General features: G+C 49.1%; 1 protein-coding gene across 4 annotated transcripts in view; it reads left to right on the top strand.

Annotated features, from left to right (window-relative positions):
- The window catches only part of ACSL1 (acyl-CoA synthetase long chain family member 1), a 69,258-nt gene that overhangs the window by 3,197 nt on the left and 49,142 nt on the right, over positions 1-16,919 (top strand). For 3 of the 4 annotated variants that reach the window (XM_004757728.3, XM_004757727.3, XM_045069461.1), the window contains exon 1: positions 1,188-1,343. The exons of the other annotated variant lie outside the window; for it this stretch is intronic. The gene's annotated coding sequence lies outside the window, so the exon portion shown is untranslated. Of the gene's footprint in view, positions 1-1,187; positions 1,344-16,919 lie in introns of those variants that run through there. 4 annotated transcript variants of the gene reach the window in all.

Genomic DNA, 16,919 nt, shown 5'->3' with positions numbered 1-16,919 from the left:
TTGGGAGGAAAGTCCCCGGGATATGACTTGCTTGAGTCAACTTGATATGCTGGAGACCACCTCCAGTGAGCACGGCTCGCAAAATCTTAAGGACAAAGTGCAGTCCAGTGGTTATTATGGCGTGCTCTGGAAGCAGACTGCATGAGTTCCAAGTGCGGTTTTGTCTGCAGTAGCATTCAACCTTTGTGCCTCAGTTTCTCCCTCATCTGTGAAAGGAGAATCATGTCAGCATCCACCTCATAGGGTTATGATGAAGATTCAAGGAGATAACGTGTGTGAACTGTTTCAGTACATTGTGGCTGTTGTTTCCAGAGGGGTTTATCATCACAATGATGTTTTTCATGCTGCAAATTTAAAGAAGTACTAGATAGCAGCTCTCTTCCCAATACCAGGCGCAAGCACCCCTGTAACCTGAACCACCGTTATTAGAGGTTAAGGACATTGGCAGACCTCAGGTGCTGGGAGGAAAAATAACATTTGTTATAGGACCTGAAGAAGTTCATGTCAAATGGGCATTGCACAGATGCAGAACCCCTCAAAACCCCAGCCAGGGCTGAATTGGAGATAGAGGCCTCAAGAACTTGGCAGGTGGATATTGTCCTTGAGTAACGCTGGATCTGCATTCTGCTGTAACTAGACCAGTATGATAGGTCCGGAGTTGCTTCACGATCAAGACATTGCAGAAGTCCAGACGAGTCTTCCCTGCCAGGGACTGTGGCAAAACCCCATGTGGGGACCGTGGTGAAATCGGGTAAAAAGGGCTCCGCAAGTGAGTGTCAAAAAAAAAAAAAGAAAGAAAGAAAATAGGCCAGGGAAGCTCCCCACCCCGCCCCGGGTCTCTGCCTGCAGAGAAACCCGGGTCGCCAAAAGTGGAGCACGCAAAAGGGCGTGTTCCGGTCCCCGCAGCAACGGGACCCCAGAGCTGGCCGGGCTTCTAGGCTGAGGCTCTATGATACACCCTTCGCCCTTCCACAGGTTCGCTAAGAAATGGAAGGCAGGCGAAGCGACTCCTGCTGAGTTTGCTCGTTGCCTCCCAGCACCCGCCCGCACGCAGCCAGGTTTGGGTTCCTCCCGCCCGGAGGCAGGCAGGCGCACGTCGGGGGCGGGGCTTGCTGGCGGAGGCGGGGCTTGTGGACGGGGGCGGGGCGGGGCGGGGCGGGGCGGGGCGGGGCGGGCGCGGCTGGCGCACCGGCAAGCGGCTTGGCTCCGCGGCGGAGGAAGCTGGGGCGCAGCCAGGGAGCCGCGGCTCTACGGCGGCGCCCTTAAATAGCATCCGAGCGGGCGCTGAGCAGGCTGTGGGCTGTGCTGACAGCTGGCGGCGTAGCGGCCGGCCAGCCGAGGAGGTGAGTGCTCTTGCCGAGGGGAGCCGCGTCCTTTCCGGCTGCGGCGCCGGTGGTCTCGGTGGAGGCGCGGGGGCTCAGGCTGCCCCGCCGGCCCAAGCCCGGGAGGCAGCGGCCGCCGCGGAGACGCGTGAGCCTCCCCTCGGCTCCCAGGGCCGTTCTGCTTTTCCGGCCTCTGCCCTCGGCTCCTCTTTCCGCGGTGGCAGAGGCCTTCGGGCCGCTTCCTGTGCCTGAGCCGGGGATGCCCGGGCTGCGCGGGAGCGGGGCTGGTGCGCGGCGGGGTCCGGGGGACGCGCGCCGCGGGATCGGCCTCTCGTTTGTGTGGCGGCGGGGACCGGCCCGGCCCGCAAGGCGGACCCCGAGCTTCACATGCCAGGGATGATCCCGCGGGGCTGGGACCGGTGGTCTCTCGGCCACGGGCGTCCTTCCTGGCCCCGTGGCAGGGTTTTTGAGGCGCTCTCGGACCGCGCCTGGAAGCACGAGCCGGACGGTCCTGCTGCCGCGGCGTGACAGTGGCCCCTGCGCGGGGCGCTTGCGGAAAGGTCAAAGGCAGCATCCAAAAGCCGGTTGCCAAGTGTAGAAATTCTCGCGGTGTCTCCAGAGTGCCCATAGCCGCTGCACACAGCGGTGCTGGAGTCACTCATGTACGAAGCCTGTGTTTTGAAATTAGGAAGCAGAAATGATGCCTTATCTCCTTGCGGCGTGAACAGAGAGTGGTGGGAAACGGCTTGAATGGACACGTGGACTCGGACCTAGAGACAGACACTGATCAGTGTGTGTGTTAAATCTCAGACCCCTTCCCCGATCCGCCTACCTTCAAGGTTATGGAGCTTAATTAAAACCTTGATAAAAGTGTTCTTTGTCTTTTGAAGTTAACACTTTTTTTTTTTTTTAAAGATTTTATTTATTTACTTGAGAGAGAGACAGTGAGAGAGAGCATGAACGAGGAGAAGGTCAGAGAGAGAAGCAGACTCCCCATGGAGCTGGGAGTCTGATGCGGGACTCGATCCCGGGACTCCAGGATCATGACCTGAGCCGAAGGCAGTCGTCCGACCAACTGAGCCACCCAGGCGTCCCTGAAGTTAACACTTTTAAGCATCTTCCTGGTGCAGGAGTATCCGAAGTGCCCCCGACTGTCAATACCCTTCCTTTTATTTATTTATTTATCTATCTATCTATCTATCTATCTATTTTTGTCTTTGCTTAACATGAGAAAAACGTGAAATCTCACAATTTCTGACACAAATATCCCCTGTGGTTACCTCAATGTAAGCAGTTATTTGCTTAACACAAACAAAATTTCTGGTTGATTCTGCACTTTTCAAGTGGAGACGGCAGCTTAGATTGGCGGATGAGTGGGGTCGAGGAGGTCGAACTTTATTAGAGGAAATCTTGCTTGCCAACATGGTGGAGCCGGTCTTTGGAGGCTTTCTTTCTAGTCCTCACTCAAACTGGGAGAATACCTTCCAGTCTGAAACTTGACTCCTTATTTGTGAAAGGAGCCTTTCACATTAGGCTTGAAGCCTTTCAGGAGCTAAGATTCTATGACTTGAAAAAGACAGTCCTTAAAAGCAAACTTCATACTTACCTTCCTCACTTAAATGATGTAGACCTATCATAGGCCATATATTATACACCTCTGTTTTTTGCATTTACTGTAAACAGAGAAGCTTTTTTTTTTTTTTTTAATCACCCTTCCCTCGCAATTATAAGCATTTTGACCTATTTCCTTCCTGTCTATGTCATGCATATTTTGGCAGTAATTTTATTATGATTGCTGGCAGCCTGACTAGAAAGAGATCTCTGGGCTTTTTGATTTGGGACATTTGAGAGAGAGAGAGCTACTTGGGACAAATGCAGGTAGGGACTGGTTTCTGTTTGTATCAGAGAGGCAGAGTTGTCATGGCTCTCTCTCTTCTGAATGGAGCTTGAAAGAACTCAAAGTTTCCTCGCATGCCACATTGTCATGCCTCCTGTCCAGGCTTTACCACATCTTTTGTTTTTGAGGTAGCCGTTTTGTGGAAAATGGACCTGTTCAGAGGAGGGGCCAGGGAAAGATCAGACTGGTTTGTCCTTACAGCTGGGGATTTCTCCTCTCTCTCTTTAAGTTTCACTTTTGTGGAAAGACCAAGACTACGAAATACTAGTAATTTCTAGATGTTGACACTCAAGAACCTGAGATGAATATATAATTTTTAAGGTCAGCTGCTGAATTTATTGCGCAAACTTTCCCCATAAAGCATCTGTCCATTATTCTTTGGCACTAACTTTCTCTTATATACAAAATCTGTTGAGTTAGGATCCATTAACAATGTTTTATGAACAGTATTGTTTGGATGATGCAATGGGTTAGACTCTTGTGTTCAAAAATACAGAAGAACTTCCTTTAAGGCAGCTCCAAGCTGTTGGTATCTTACAGCCTAACTTGAAACCGTGGTCTTCAAGCCTTGCTCTCTCACGGGCAGCTCAGTCAGAGGTAGACTGAAGGAGCCAGAGGTTTTTACTGTAGGTTGTCACACCAGCTTGAGCAGACAAATATCTTAGGGACACTTTTCTTTGACATTCATGCCTAGAGGTTGCATCTCTGAACGGAGCTGATCTGAAGCTGCCAGGGGTTGGGTTTAGTTTTAAACACTGTCGTACTTAAAGGGGCTCTGAGAGCTTTTTTTTTTTTTTTAATTTATTTAAAAAATTGTTTTTTTTTAAAGATTTTATTTATTTATTTGAAAGAGAGAGAGCGAGCGAGCATGAGTAGGGAGAGAGACAGGGAAGAGGTGGACTCCCCACTATGCAGGGAGCCCACACCTGGACACCTGGGGACCTAGGGATCTGGGGCTGGATTCCAGGACCCTGGGATCATGACCTGAGCCCGAGGCAGACGCTTAACTGACTGAGCCACCCAGGTGCCCCTCTCTGAGAGCTTTTAAAGAAACCCAAGTTTGTAAAGCTTAAGAACTAGAATAGAAGCAGTTTTACCAGTGTTTCTGGCTGCAACTCAGAAATGATCATTTTATCTCCAGTTCCTTAACTAAAATGGGGAATGACAGACAGCGCCTAGGAATTTCTAGTTTGTGGAACGTGATACAGAATTGTGAAAAAATTGCCCAGACGGCAAGGATGAGAGAAAACTATTGTGTAGTCTGTGTTAGGTTACTGTTCCTGCCTTTTTTATATCCTCACATTCAGAAGTTCTTGACTGAGTTGTAACCTTTTGGAATCAAGAGGGGACCATGAAATATGGAACAAGCCTTGCTTGAAACGTGGCTGGCTTGGACAGAGGGCACATTCTTTGGACAAAAGCTGAGGTGGAGGTGAGCACTCTGTTGCCCTGTGCTGCCTGCTTGGGAGAATGCCTGTGGCTAGAGGCAAATGTCTTGTTTGCAAAATCTAAGATTTCAAAACTGGTGGCTCTGTGTGGGTACCTGGCCAAATTCTCTTCATGAGTTAGTTGCCAGTCTTCAAGTTTTACATGAAAACTTGAAAACTAATACCTAAGTCAAAATGATTTGCCTTAGAAAACCTATATATGTATGTGTATGTTTGTGTGTGTGTATGAATATAAAATATAAAATTATAATTTAAAAAAGTGTATATAGTATATAAATATGAAAGTATTTATAATAGGAATGTATGCTTTTGTTATAGAATTATATTAAAATAGGAATATATATTATATGTTTTTTATATTATAACAGGAATCTATGCTTATAGAAAATTTGGGAGCTCTTAAAAAACCCGTCTTCAAGAGAATAAATGCTGTTCACATTTTTGTGCATTTCCTTTTTGTGTTTTTCTAAACAATTGCCTTTTTTACTTTGAGCATATAGTTTTAATTGAAGATAAAACAATTTTTTCAAGATTTTATTTATTTACTTGACAGAGAGAGAGGGAACACAAGGAGGGGGAGTGAGAGAGAGGAGGAAGCAGGCTCCCTGCTGAGCTGGGAGCCCGATGCAGGGCTCAATCCCAGGACTCTGGGATCATGGCCTGAGCCATAGGCAGACACTTAATGACTGAGTCACCGAGGCTCCCCAAATATAAAAATTTTGATAACTTAATTTTAATCACGTAAGTTATATTGTGAACATTTTTCCATGTTGTTACCTGCTCCTCAAAAAATGACTTGAGGATAACTGTATAATGTGGTATATGGGATATGTCCCAATTCATTTACCCTTTTCCTATCGTTGGATATATTTTTTAAAAATATTTACTTATTTTAGAGAGAGAGAGAGAGGGCACCATGTGTGTGGGGGTGGGGCAGAGGGGGAGGGAGAGAATCCTCAATCAGACTCCCTGCTGAGTACCAAACCCAACATGGGACTTGATCCCAGGGCTTCGAGATCGTGACCTGAGCTAAAATCAAGAGTCGGATGCTGAACTGCCTGAGCCACCCAGGGGCCCCTATTGTTGAATATTTAAGAATAACTATTTTAGGACAGTTTGCCAAGCTTCTCATATATTTAAATGTATCTTTTTAAGAAATTAGGGCATGTTCTGCTCTAAAACTGTTGGAATGGACAGTGATTTGAGAATTATTTTTGTTCATGAATGGTTTTAATGGACTTTGGGGTTCATATGTTCTAGTCAGAAGCTGTCGAAATAAGGATTTCATGGTCTGGAAAGAGAAATGGAAAAAATTAGGGCATCAGAGGAGGAAATGTGGATTGCTGTTTATACCATTTCCTCATTCTGGAAGGCCTTCTGATAAATGTATTATCTGTCCGTATGCACAGTTTTGGCTGCAAGAGAAATGGGTACTTTCCCCCTCAGGTTTGTTAAGAGAGAAATGTCTGTAGAGCTAAGGCCCAAATACCTCAAATACCGTTTATTCTTTTAACAACTAGAATAAAAAGAAAGTTGCTACAGAGACTACTTTCTGCCTCAAGGCTCAGCTGTCCCCTACAAAGCAGGGCAGTGTCAGATGACTAACCTTGTGGTCCCAACCCGGGCAGGGGCAGGCTCAGGCTCGGGACGGGAGAGGTGGTGATAACAGCCAACCGCGCCAGGCCCTGTGCTCAGTGCTTCTCACGTGTTGACTCAGTTAAGCCTCCCAACAGCCCTGCAAAGTAAGTCCTGCTATTATCCCTGTTTTACAAAGGATATAGAAACAGGTGCAGGCATTAAGTCGCCCACAGTGGGATTTGAACCTGCACGCATAGTCAGGCTTCAGGGTCAGAGCTCCTAATTAATTGGCTCCGCTGCCTCTGAAGACCTTGAAACGTTCTTGGTCCAGGGAGTGTCTGGAAAGTTCCAGGTTACCCAGCTGGTGGTGAGACTGAGAACAGTCTCCATGTCACTGCCCCTTGCTATTTCCCTGTCTCATTTTTACACTCGGTCTCGGACCACCAGAGTGCCGAAAAGGACAACAAATTTGGGTTCAGCTCAGTTTAGTGAGTAGCAGGATCACTGGCTAAGCAGCTTGACTTTCTAGAGAATTAAAGAGTAAAAGGCTGTGCCTGCCCTGCCCTGGAAGTTGGTCTCCTAAGACTGGTGAACCGTCGAGGCGCATGCTTACTGCATCAGGTGTGTGGAAGGAAGAGCTGCATGGCTGAGGCCAGGGACCCAGGCTTAGCAGAGCTGCTCAAGCCTCACCTGCTTAAGGAAGTGCTCAGCCTCGCCGCGGCACATAGATTTGCTTTCCGCTGCATATCTTAGGGCACTTTTTACCAGAAACAGACTTTCTCAGCATGTTTTAGACAAGAGAACAGAATTGTGCATTTTCAGTGTTTGAAGGCACAGTGGTATCCTCTAGTGGGGAGGGCTGCCTTTTTTCTAGTACAGTTTTAGGCAGAACCCCAAGATAGCAAATAAAAGCAGGGCTGCATGGTCGAAGGGGGCCAGGGTAGGGACCCCAGCTCAGGCACTTCGCTTCCTCAGTCACCCTGGTCTGAGGGACTTCCCAGCAACCCCAGGCCCCCACCACACTGAAATAGACTAATTTGCTCTCTTGGCAAACCTGTTGTTTGGGAGATGGGTGACTGAGCCCAGGTTACACAACCTGTGTTCCCCTCTGGCCATGACACACAGGGGAGTTTGTTCCTGGGCCTGTTCGGGGAATGACCAGATCTCGATGTACTCTCTGATTTTTGTCCTGCAATTTGCTTTTCTTAATTTACTCTCTGTACAGGGTTGCACAACACATAGCCATTCTTCCATTTCCTCCTGGGCATCACCGCCCAATCCATAGCCCCATCACCTCTGGTTTAGACAGCAGAGACCCTTCGTTTAAAAAAAAAAGAGAGAGAGAGAGAGAGAGGGGCACCTGGGTGGCTCAGTGGGTTAAGCCTCTGCCTTCAGCTCAGGTCATGATCTCAGGGCCCTGGGATCGAGCCCCACATCGGGCTCTCTGCTCAGCGGGGAGCCTGCTTTCCCCCACTCTCTCTTTGCCTGCCTCTCTGCCTACTTGTGATCTCTCTGTGTCAAATAAACAAATAAAATCTTAAAAAAAAAAGAGAGAGAGAGAGAGGGAGAGGGAGGGTGATTACTTTTCCTAATGCAGAACTCTGAGTGAATCCCTCCCTTCTGCCCAGAAGGCTTCCAGGACTCCCTTTAGAAAGCCCCACGTCTTCAGCCTGGCTCTCATGAGCTTCTAGAGTTTGCTTCCAGCTTGCAGTTTACCTTATATCTCCCCAGCTACCACATCCTGGGACTTCTGGAAAGGCAGACTCTGGAAGCATAGTGTTGCATCAAGATCTCTGCCTCCCAAGAACATTTCCGTGAGCTCTCTCCTCTGCCTGACTGGCTTTCCTATGTCCTGGAAGGACCCCAGGGACCCTGTGCATTTAGCATGACCTGTCTGCGAGGCCTTATCGCACGCCCCTTCTTCAGAGCCTTGCTCCTTAGAGAATCCCCATCACTCACTGGAACCCCGGGCTGACATTCAGCGAGCGGCGGTGTGCCCGCAGCCACGATGATGGTTCAGATGTGGAAACACTCCCATACTGGGTAGAAATAGCTGCCACCCTAAGGGCCCCCACCCCTAATTCTGATTTGGAAGACTTCCAGCCTGGTTCATCCGGGGATCTCCTGAGCCTGTTGTGGGCCAGTGGCTTACTTCGCTCCCAGTTGGTTGGTGCCTGGCTGTACTGGTTATTCCTGGTTTGGAATAACTCCCTCCGTCCTTCATTTGTCTTTCACGTGAACATATCTTATTCCCTCACATAGGCTCCGCAGCTCCGTTCTAGGCTCTGGGCATTTAACAGACCTAGTCATTGTCATCTGTGAGTTTTCAGCAGCATTTGACATGGGACCTTACTGCAAGTAAGCACTTAATACCGCCTGATGGTTGGTTGAGACCAGGAGACGTTCCGATGATGAGGTATAGAAGGGAGTCACTGGCTGACAAGAATATACTTTTAGATGCCCCAGGTTTGTGTATTATGGTTCTGGGCAAAGCTTAGATCTTGTAGGTAAGATCAAGGCATCAAAAATCACTAGACCAAAGCCTGAACTTTCATTGGGTTGAACTTAATGTCTAGGGGTATATCTGAGGTATCGTTTGCAGGGTACTTCCGGAGATTTTCAAACAGCAGGTGGCTATAGGCTTTGTAGTGGGAAGAAGGCAGATCAGTGTCAGGTTCTAGATAATCTTACATAACTGTACCCTAGTCTTCATTTACCTGGTAGTTCTACTTAAAACCATACCTTGTCTCCGTGCCACTAGTAAAATGGTCAAATAGCTGTTTGTTCCTTCTCTAGGGACAATTACCCACATTGTGCGTCACGCAGGCTTCTGAGGTACCCCAGAATGGGGAGCTGGCAGGGAACTTGCCTGTCAAGCAGTCCAACCAGCCACCTCCCAGAGGCCAGAACCGTGGTCCAGAGAGGTGTGGCTGCGGGCCCAGACACAGGCTCGACTTGGAAGGCAGAGCCAGCCTGTGTTTTCCTGACAGGGTTCAGAGATAAGCGCCGTGGATCCCCTGTGGCTCTGGGGCACTGGTTCTCCTTCCTCCAGACTAGCTGGCCCAGTCCATTTGGGCCCTCACGCTTGCCCCAGCGACATCCCTGGCAAAGCCTGTCCTCTCCAGAACACTTCTTGCCCTCATGGGCAATGTTGAGTGTCTTTGTCTCCCTCTTCAGTGGGAAGTCTGTGTGTAGGCTTTGTCCCCAACTGGTAACGCTGCCCCCTAGCTGTGGCACACTTTTCAGGGGGCTCCAGTTAGCACTTTTGTTTGTTGGTCTCCCATACTCAAGAGCTGACAGAGACTCCGGTCAGGCAGGTGCTCGCAGAATTTGCGGGTACTGCTCAGTGGTAGTTTCCAAAACGGAGCACACGTGCCCCGTGCCCCGAAGTGGGAAGACCACCCAGGGTGCAGAGTGGAGGCATTAGAACTTCTGCAGCTATTTACTTTTTAGGTTAAATTCATATATATATATATATATATATATATAGCAGTGTTCAGAAAATATTTGCAGATGTCTAGAGTTCATTGATGGCTGCATTTCCATATTACGTACCCATTTCTTTATTATTCTGGATGCATTTTAAAAAGTTGAGAGAACCAGAAAATAACTCCTTCTTTGTACATCAGCATGGCAGGATACCTATAAATGCCATTAAAAAATAGAGAGAGAGAGAGAACTCAGTTTGTCAGTTAAGGGGGAATCAAAACTGCTTTGCAAAACTAGGTTGTGACTCATGTTAATTTGGCCTCTTATGTCAGAAGAGTCATGTTAAACCCAGAGTATATTTTGACTTTGGACCAAAGCTTAACAATGTAGAAGCCTCATTAGGAAAAAAATTTTATTTTAATTTTTTATTTCTTAAAGATTTTATTTATTTCTTTGAGAGAGAGAGCATAAGGAGGGGGAGGGGCAGAGGGAGAGGAAGAAGCAGGCTCCCCACTGAGCAGGGAGCCTGATATTGGACTTGATCCCAGGTCCCAGAGGCAGATGCTTAACTGACTGAGCCACCCAGGCATCCCTAGGACAAAGGTTTTATTTTTTATTTTATGCTGTGTCCCTCCCCTGAGGCTAGAGCAATGTTTGATATAGAGTGCATACACAGGAAATATTCTCAATTGAACATACGGACCTTCCCTTGGGTGACAATTAAAAATCATGCTGCATATGGCACTTAAGTCAATATTTAGGTTAGCTTTCTTTGTTGAAACCTGTAGTCAGAGGGCAGGACTCAGGGATGGGTCAGTCAGCCTGACTCCCAGCAGATCCGTGCACAGAGCTCCCCGAGCATCATGCTGGGAGCATCATGCTGGACGGACCTCCGAAGTGTCACCTGAATGAGAGGAGGTGTGGCATTTCTTTGAAATCTTTTTGTTTTGAAAGCTTTTTGTTTCAATGGGTGTAAAATGAGACAATAGTCGTAAAACGTTGGTCCTGAATAAAGCTCAAGCTGGGATTAGGGGCACATCGTGCCTTCTTAAACTATTCTAATTACCTTTGAATCCATGTGGGCATTTTCCTAATAAAATTTAAAAAAAAACACAAGGGAAAAATAGAGACCCCGAATTCGTGTCACTTGTTGCAAGTAGGTAATAGCCGGCGGAGGCCATCTCTTCTTCTTCCTTCCCTTTGGAACATGGTGTCATTTTTCAGCTGTTGGGTGTGTGTTGTTTGCAGCTTACCTGCCGCCTGCCACCTCCTCTGGTAGTTACCTGAACTCTGGCTGTTATTCTAGCCCTTGTCTCTGGTTGTCACCAGGCCCCCACCCTTCCCTCCACATACAATGAGCTTAATCCTTCAACCCTGTGTGCGTCTCATGTGTCACTTCCTCCACCAGAGGTCTCCCCCAGAGCTGACCACACGGAGAGGTCGCATTGGGGGTCCCACACTCTTCCAAGGCTCTGTTTGGCCTTGAGGAAGCCCACCGGGTAAGAATAATGGGAGGTTCCCTTCATCGCTGCTGTTTAGGGACACAGACAATTAAACAATTAATTTCTGTGCTGAAATCCGCAGACACTCGAAAGCGTCCCCGTCCCTGGGTGGCTGGCCTTCCTCTGTGTGGGTGGAGGTCCGCCCGTGTTCTGTCTCCCACTTACCCGCCCGGCTAAGCCGCTCGTCTAGTTTATCCGCCCCCCTGCAGCCATGGTCTATTTTCAGAGGTGTAAGTAACTCGACCCAACGTTGTGTCCCTTCAGCCTTCTTAGCCAGGTCATTGCTATTTGATCGTCGTGACCTCTGTGAGCAGCAAGGACTGGGCCTCCTTTTTCTCTGTCACCCGCATCAGGCCTCACCCTGGTGGGGACACGGGATGCTTGGCAGACGATGCCCCACTGCAGGGGGACGAGCTTCTGCAGCCAGCCAGGGCTCAGCGTGAACTGGTGGCATGACAGTGACCCTGGTTTGTGGCACTGCGGTTCCTGACCAGCCAGCCGCCCCTGCCCCCCACCTGCCAGCCTGGGCTGGCTCTCGGGCTGTTGCCTCCCCCCCACTGGTCTCTGCCTGCTCCCCTCCGCCTTCTGGAAGGCCCTGCCTCCACACCAGCCCATCTGTAGTGCTTTCTCCCTCCCGAAGCCCTGTACCACTCACTTCTTCACTTTCTGCCTGGATAGTTGGATTAAATCTTTCCTGCAGGAGTGTTTGTTTTCACCGATACCCTAAACTTTTCGAAGGCAGAGGAAGCCCACGAGCACTGCGTCCTCATGCTGTTGGCCTTCTGTCGGCCAGGGAGGAGGGAGAGTGTTTTTTTTTCCCTGCGATTTTGCTCATTCGCGGTGGGACCTTTCTCAGAGAGACCCTCAGGTGGAAGTTGCCACATAGCTGGTCACTGGCTGCACCAGTGTCCCACACCAGGTGGACAGTGATGGGGCTTCTGCCCCATCTGTCACTCTTCTAGAAGGCCCTAGGCCATTTTCTGGAGAGGTGGGAAATATGTATGTGTGAGAAGAAATGAACTGACTTCACCTAGTGATATCTTCTTCATCTTGAGAAATAAAAAAAAAAAAGTAATAACACAGCAAAGTACATAGACTAATAAAATCACAAAACAAATACCTATGTGGTGTAGCATAGAAGTGACAGTTTTTAATGTAATGTTGCTTGTCATCTTTCCGTGTCATGCTGTCATCTGGAGTTTCTGGGTGGGGGTGGAATCTGTTACCAAGTCCCTGACTCAAGACAAGGCTGCGTGGCCACCTTCTGCTCTCTGTAGCATCGCCCTGGAGAAGCTCCCTGGTGTTGGTGACAAAAGGACGCACAGATTTCCTCTGTCCCCCCCTTTCTGGATCCCCTCGGAGGCCCACACAGGCAGCAGCTCAGCGGGCACAGCCAGTCCCTAGAGCAAGGAGGTTTTTGCCTCTGAGACTCCTGTTTTCCTGGACACAACATCTGAGGGGACCCCGGGACTTAGGTACCTTCTCTGTGTGCAGTTTCTCAAACAAATGGGCCCCCCTTCCCATCCTGGAGCCCTAAGTAGAGTTCCTGCCTCATGGGGTCCAGCCATGGCTAACATCAAAAGACATTTGTCCTCTTTCCTAGTAAGGTCTTTCCCTCCCAGGGGGTGAAGCCTCCTGTCCCAGAGCTTGTTCTGTGGTTCATCGCAGGCCTGGAAGGTGGAGAGTCCGTTCTGAATTGTATTTCCTTCCCTAGCTCTTGTCAGAATAGGCTCTCCTGGTGTTGCCCTGTCCCCCAGACCGTGGTGTCATGTTCATAACATGTGGTCCTCCAGACATAATTTGGGCTCCTGTGCCAAATGTCAGCTGAGGTCACGTGCCTTGTTGGATCCAGTGGGTGAGTGGGAAGCCGGACCTACCGAAGCCCCTTCTGTCTCTGTTCCCACGGAAGGGTTGGGTCGGCCTAGCCAGCGGGTCTGATGTCCACCAGCTCAAGTGAGGCGACTGACTGGCCGAGGCCCGTTCCGCCCACCCTGCCCCTTTCTCCACCTCGCAGCGGGAAATGGCCCTGCCTTGGCTTGGCTTCTGAGGACTCACTTAACAAAATTAAATCAATGTTTGAAGACCAGTGGAAAAACCTTGCTTCCCTTAGGAATATTTTTTTTTTTTTTTTTTTAATGGAAACGTCTCCTCTTAAATCCAAGCCACCTCATGTGCGCAGACTGCAGTCACCATTCTCCCAAGTGGCTGTCCGTGACAGATCTTCGCATCTATGTTGAAGGGTGATGGAAGGAGCACTCTTCGGCTTTCTTTCCTCTGCCTTCCAGAGAATGCTGGGCAGGTCCTGCGCGTGGCATTCCTTTCTCAGATGGCCGCCCACCCGCGGCCGCGGGCGGTGCCACGGGCTCACCTCCCTGCAGTCCCGCCGCTGCTCCCAGCGGCTCCTGGGAGGTTTCTCTGGTTTCGAGGCTTCTCTTCTCTGCCCTAGAAGACTCGCCTCCAGAAGCTGGGTGCCAGCCTGGTGTCAGGACTCAAGCGCTTCTTCTGACATTTGCAGTTCTACTTAAGAAAGGTATTTGTCTGCTCTCTTCCCTTCCTTATGGGCAACCCTGGTCTTTCAAAAAGCGATCCACAGTCTCCTGTCTGAATATATGTCTACATGTCTGCTAAGGAGAGGAGAGGACCCTTGTCCTTGGATGAACTTGAGGCGACATTATACAGAAGTGCAACAGACTGGGCATTGGAGAACATCATGGGAAGATGGGCAGGAGAGTATTTTTTTAAAATCGCTTTAATTCAGTGGTCTCCCACCTTTTCTCCCCCCCACCCCCCGCATCACTAGGTGGGGGTGCTTGCTTCCTTCTTGTACGCGGGCTCCCAGCAGCTGCCGCCGCCGCCACGATGTGGGGTTTAGAGGGAGAATGCTGAAGTTTAGAAATACTTGGAATACCTCCTTTCCCTTTGGAGAATCATTGTTCTATAAATACACCCTCCCCAGGGCCCATAGCAGAGAACTGGTCAGAATCCAAGAGGGTCACTCACAACTAAGTGACGGTCAATAAAGCACCTGTCCTGGACAAGGCATCGGGGCACATAAAGACAGATGGGAAGAGACCCTCGGCCCGAGAGAGAGACGCAGACGCTCCCCACAAGTGCGAAGTAGGAGGCGTGAAGGGTCACCCATGGGCTGCGGGGAGCATCCTCCAAGGATTTGGGGGGGGCGCTGACTGCTTCTGACCGAGGAGGTCATGTACTTACGAACTGATGAGAGAAAATGGCCTGTTTGGGTGGGCTGGACATCTGAAAACAGTGCCAGGGAAAGGGCTGTAGGTGAAGGAGACAGCAAAGGGAGGGGATACAGAGTGGGCGTGGAGGCATAGGGAAGACCTTCTGGTGCCTTCCAGGGAAGGTCAGGAGCTCCGTGGAGGAGTGGAGACTGGGACACTTGCTTCCTAGCCCTGCTGAGGTGAGGCGCCAGGAGGGGAGCTCACCCAGAGACGAGAAGGTGGACCCTTCTCCTCACACGTGGAGGGCAGCTTTCAGGACCTTGGGAAGCTGGCTGGGAGCCCACAAACCACCTTCCAGCCTCCCCCCTCCCCATTTTTCTTCCACATTCTATGGTTCATTCTCCGGGCTCGAAAACCTAGCCCTCCAGTTCCTCCTTTTTCCCCTTTATATCCACATACCAAAATATGTTTTTTTTTTTTTAAGTCATTAAAAGCCTCTTACTGTTAAATAGGCATAATGTAAAATTTACCCTTTAACCCACTTTGGAGCATACAGTTCATTGTCATTAAGCACTTTCTCAGTATTGTGTAACCGTTAGTGCTGTGGAGTTCCAGAATTTTTCATCATCCCAAACACAGACCCACAGTCACTGCCTGCCCCTCCCACCTTCCACTCCTGTAGCCTCTATTTCTGTCTCCACGAACTCGCCGCATCCAAAGTCCCTGGAACACATATCGTCATTTCAGGGTTCATCCACATTATGGTGCGTGTCGGAATTTTCTTCTGCTCTAAAGGCTGAACGATACTCCGTTGTCTGCAGGTTCCACATTTGGGTCCTCCATCTGTCGGTGAGCTTTGGGGTTCAGATCCCCGCTTTTCAAAGCCCCATGTCATGGTTCTTTTACCATCCAGTGCATTGCCTCCCACCTTTGTCTAGATTTGAATCACCGCATGCCTTGGTGGCAGCCTGTGCCTTTCAGCGTCCCCAGGCTTCGCCTTCAGACCTGGTGTCTAGTTCCGTTCTCGCATGGAGCTGGGGCACGACATTGGACTTTCCCCGGGCACAGCCTCCTATCTTTGAGCTGAAGCTAATAACATCTCCCTGCGTGGGGCTGTTGTGAGAATTGTGCTTAGTCATGTTTGTGATTGCTTAGCACAGCGGCTCTCAAAGAAATCATTTCACACTGATTTCCCTGAAGGTCTTCCTTCCCTTCTCCTGAACCCAGTTTCATCCTGTCACTCATTCCAGATTAATCTGTTCAAGTCCTAGCGCTGAGCTGGGGAGTTGCTTCCAACCGTACTGTTTAGTCCCCATACCCTGAAGCAGAGCTGACGGTCAGAGGCCACACCGATCCCTTGAGGACCAGCCCTCTTTGTGGCTTCTGCACACGGCTCCTCTTTGAGGGTGTGTGACCTCTTCTCTCATTTCTTTGGCCCTGACTGCCACCTTGTTTCTCAGAATGTTGTGTGTATATTTGTGTTACGTTTCTTACTTCCAAACTTCACGAACACGGTCCACATGTGAAGAGTAAATAATGTAGATGCCCCGAGAGAGGGTGAGGATTTCCCCCAAACTCTGTCAGTCTTGATGTCCTCATGTCACCCAGGTTCCCTCATTTTGCAAGGTGCCTCTCTCTTACCCAGGCTCTCATTTGTGGGGGGGGGGGGTTCTGTCAGTCACCTCAGTTTGAACACCCATCAGGTAGAAAAGGCCCCTCGGCCAGTCCCAGTCTTGGGTCCTCACAGAGCCTACCTCACTGACTTCAGATTTTTTCTAAGGAAAAGAAATGTAATACTCATTAGGTTGTTTTTTCTGGAGGTTTGACCTTATAAAGGCAAATAGTGGATATTACTGTCAAAAGCTTTTAAAAGTCAGTTTAACAAGCAATCAGGTATGAGGTTGAGTTATATAATATGGACCCATCGGGCACATTTTTTAAACTGTCCTAACATTGTACAGGTGTGTTACTGTGACATGGGAGAATTTGTTCAGTGGTGGCAACCAACGTAACCGCACGAAATCCTATTTGAAGAAGCACGTTTAAAGATCCTGTTTGAAGAAGCTTGCTCAAAGAACTCTAATAAAATACCAGTGAAATGTAAATAGGAAAAAGCACACACTTCTCAAGTAATTTTTTGTCATGTGGCCTAAGTATGTACGTAGCTTACAGAAACTGTTGTTATAAGTAGACCTTGGACCATGTCCTCTATCCCTGAAAGTTGATCTGTTCAAGTTGGACCCATGATATTTGGAATCTCACTGCTTGGGGGCACATCTGGAAGTTGTGTCTTGGTGGCCAGTATGAACAGGTGAGGCATCACCCTGGTCTCACTGGTTATAAATTAGTCGAGCTTGATGCTTTAGATGCTTTATGTCCTCTTTCTAACTTTGGGCATATGGGCAGGGAGAGTGTCTCTGCTTCATTGCTCCTTTTACAATCTTGTTGGAAATTGACTTGGTGATCCAGAGCCTCACTTTCATGGAAATCAAATGTGTTGCTTAAGGTTTATTATACTTAGTTGGGAAGAACCGCTCCAAGGCAGTAGAAGGGAGTAA

This window comes from Mustela putorius, unplaced genomic scaffold, assembly GCF_011764305.1.
Source record: "Mustela putorius furo isolate JIRA1106 unplaced genomic scaffold, ASM1176430v1.1 tig00003932_pilon_pilon_pilon:0A:0A, whole genome shotgun sequence".
Lineage (NCBI taxonomy): Eukaryota > Metazoa > Chordata > Mammalia > Carnivora > Mustelidae > Mustela > Mustela putorius.
This window is presented reverse-complemented; position numbering and strand designations above follow the sequence as displayed.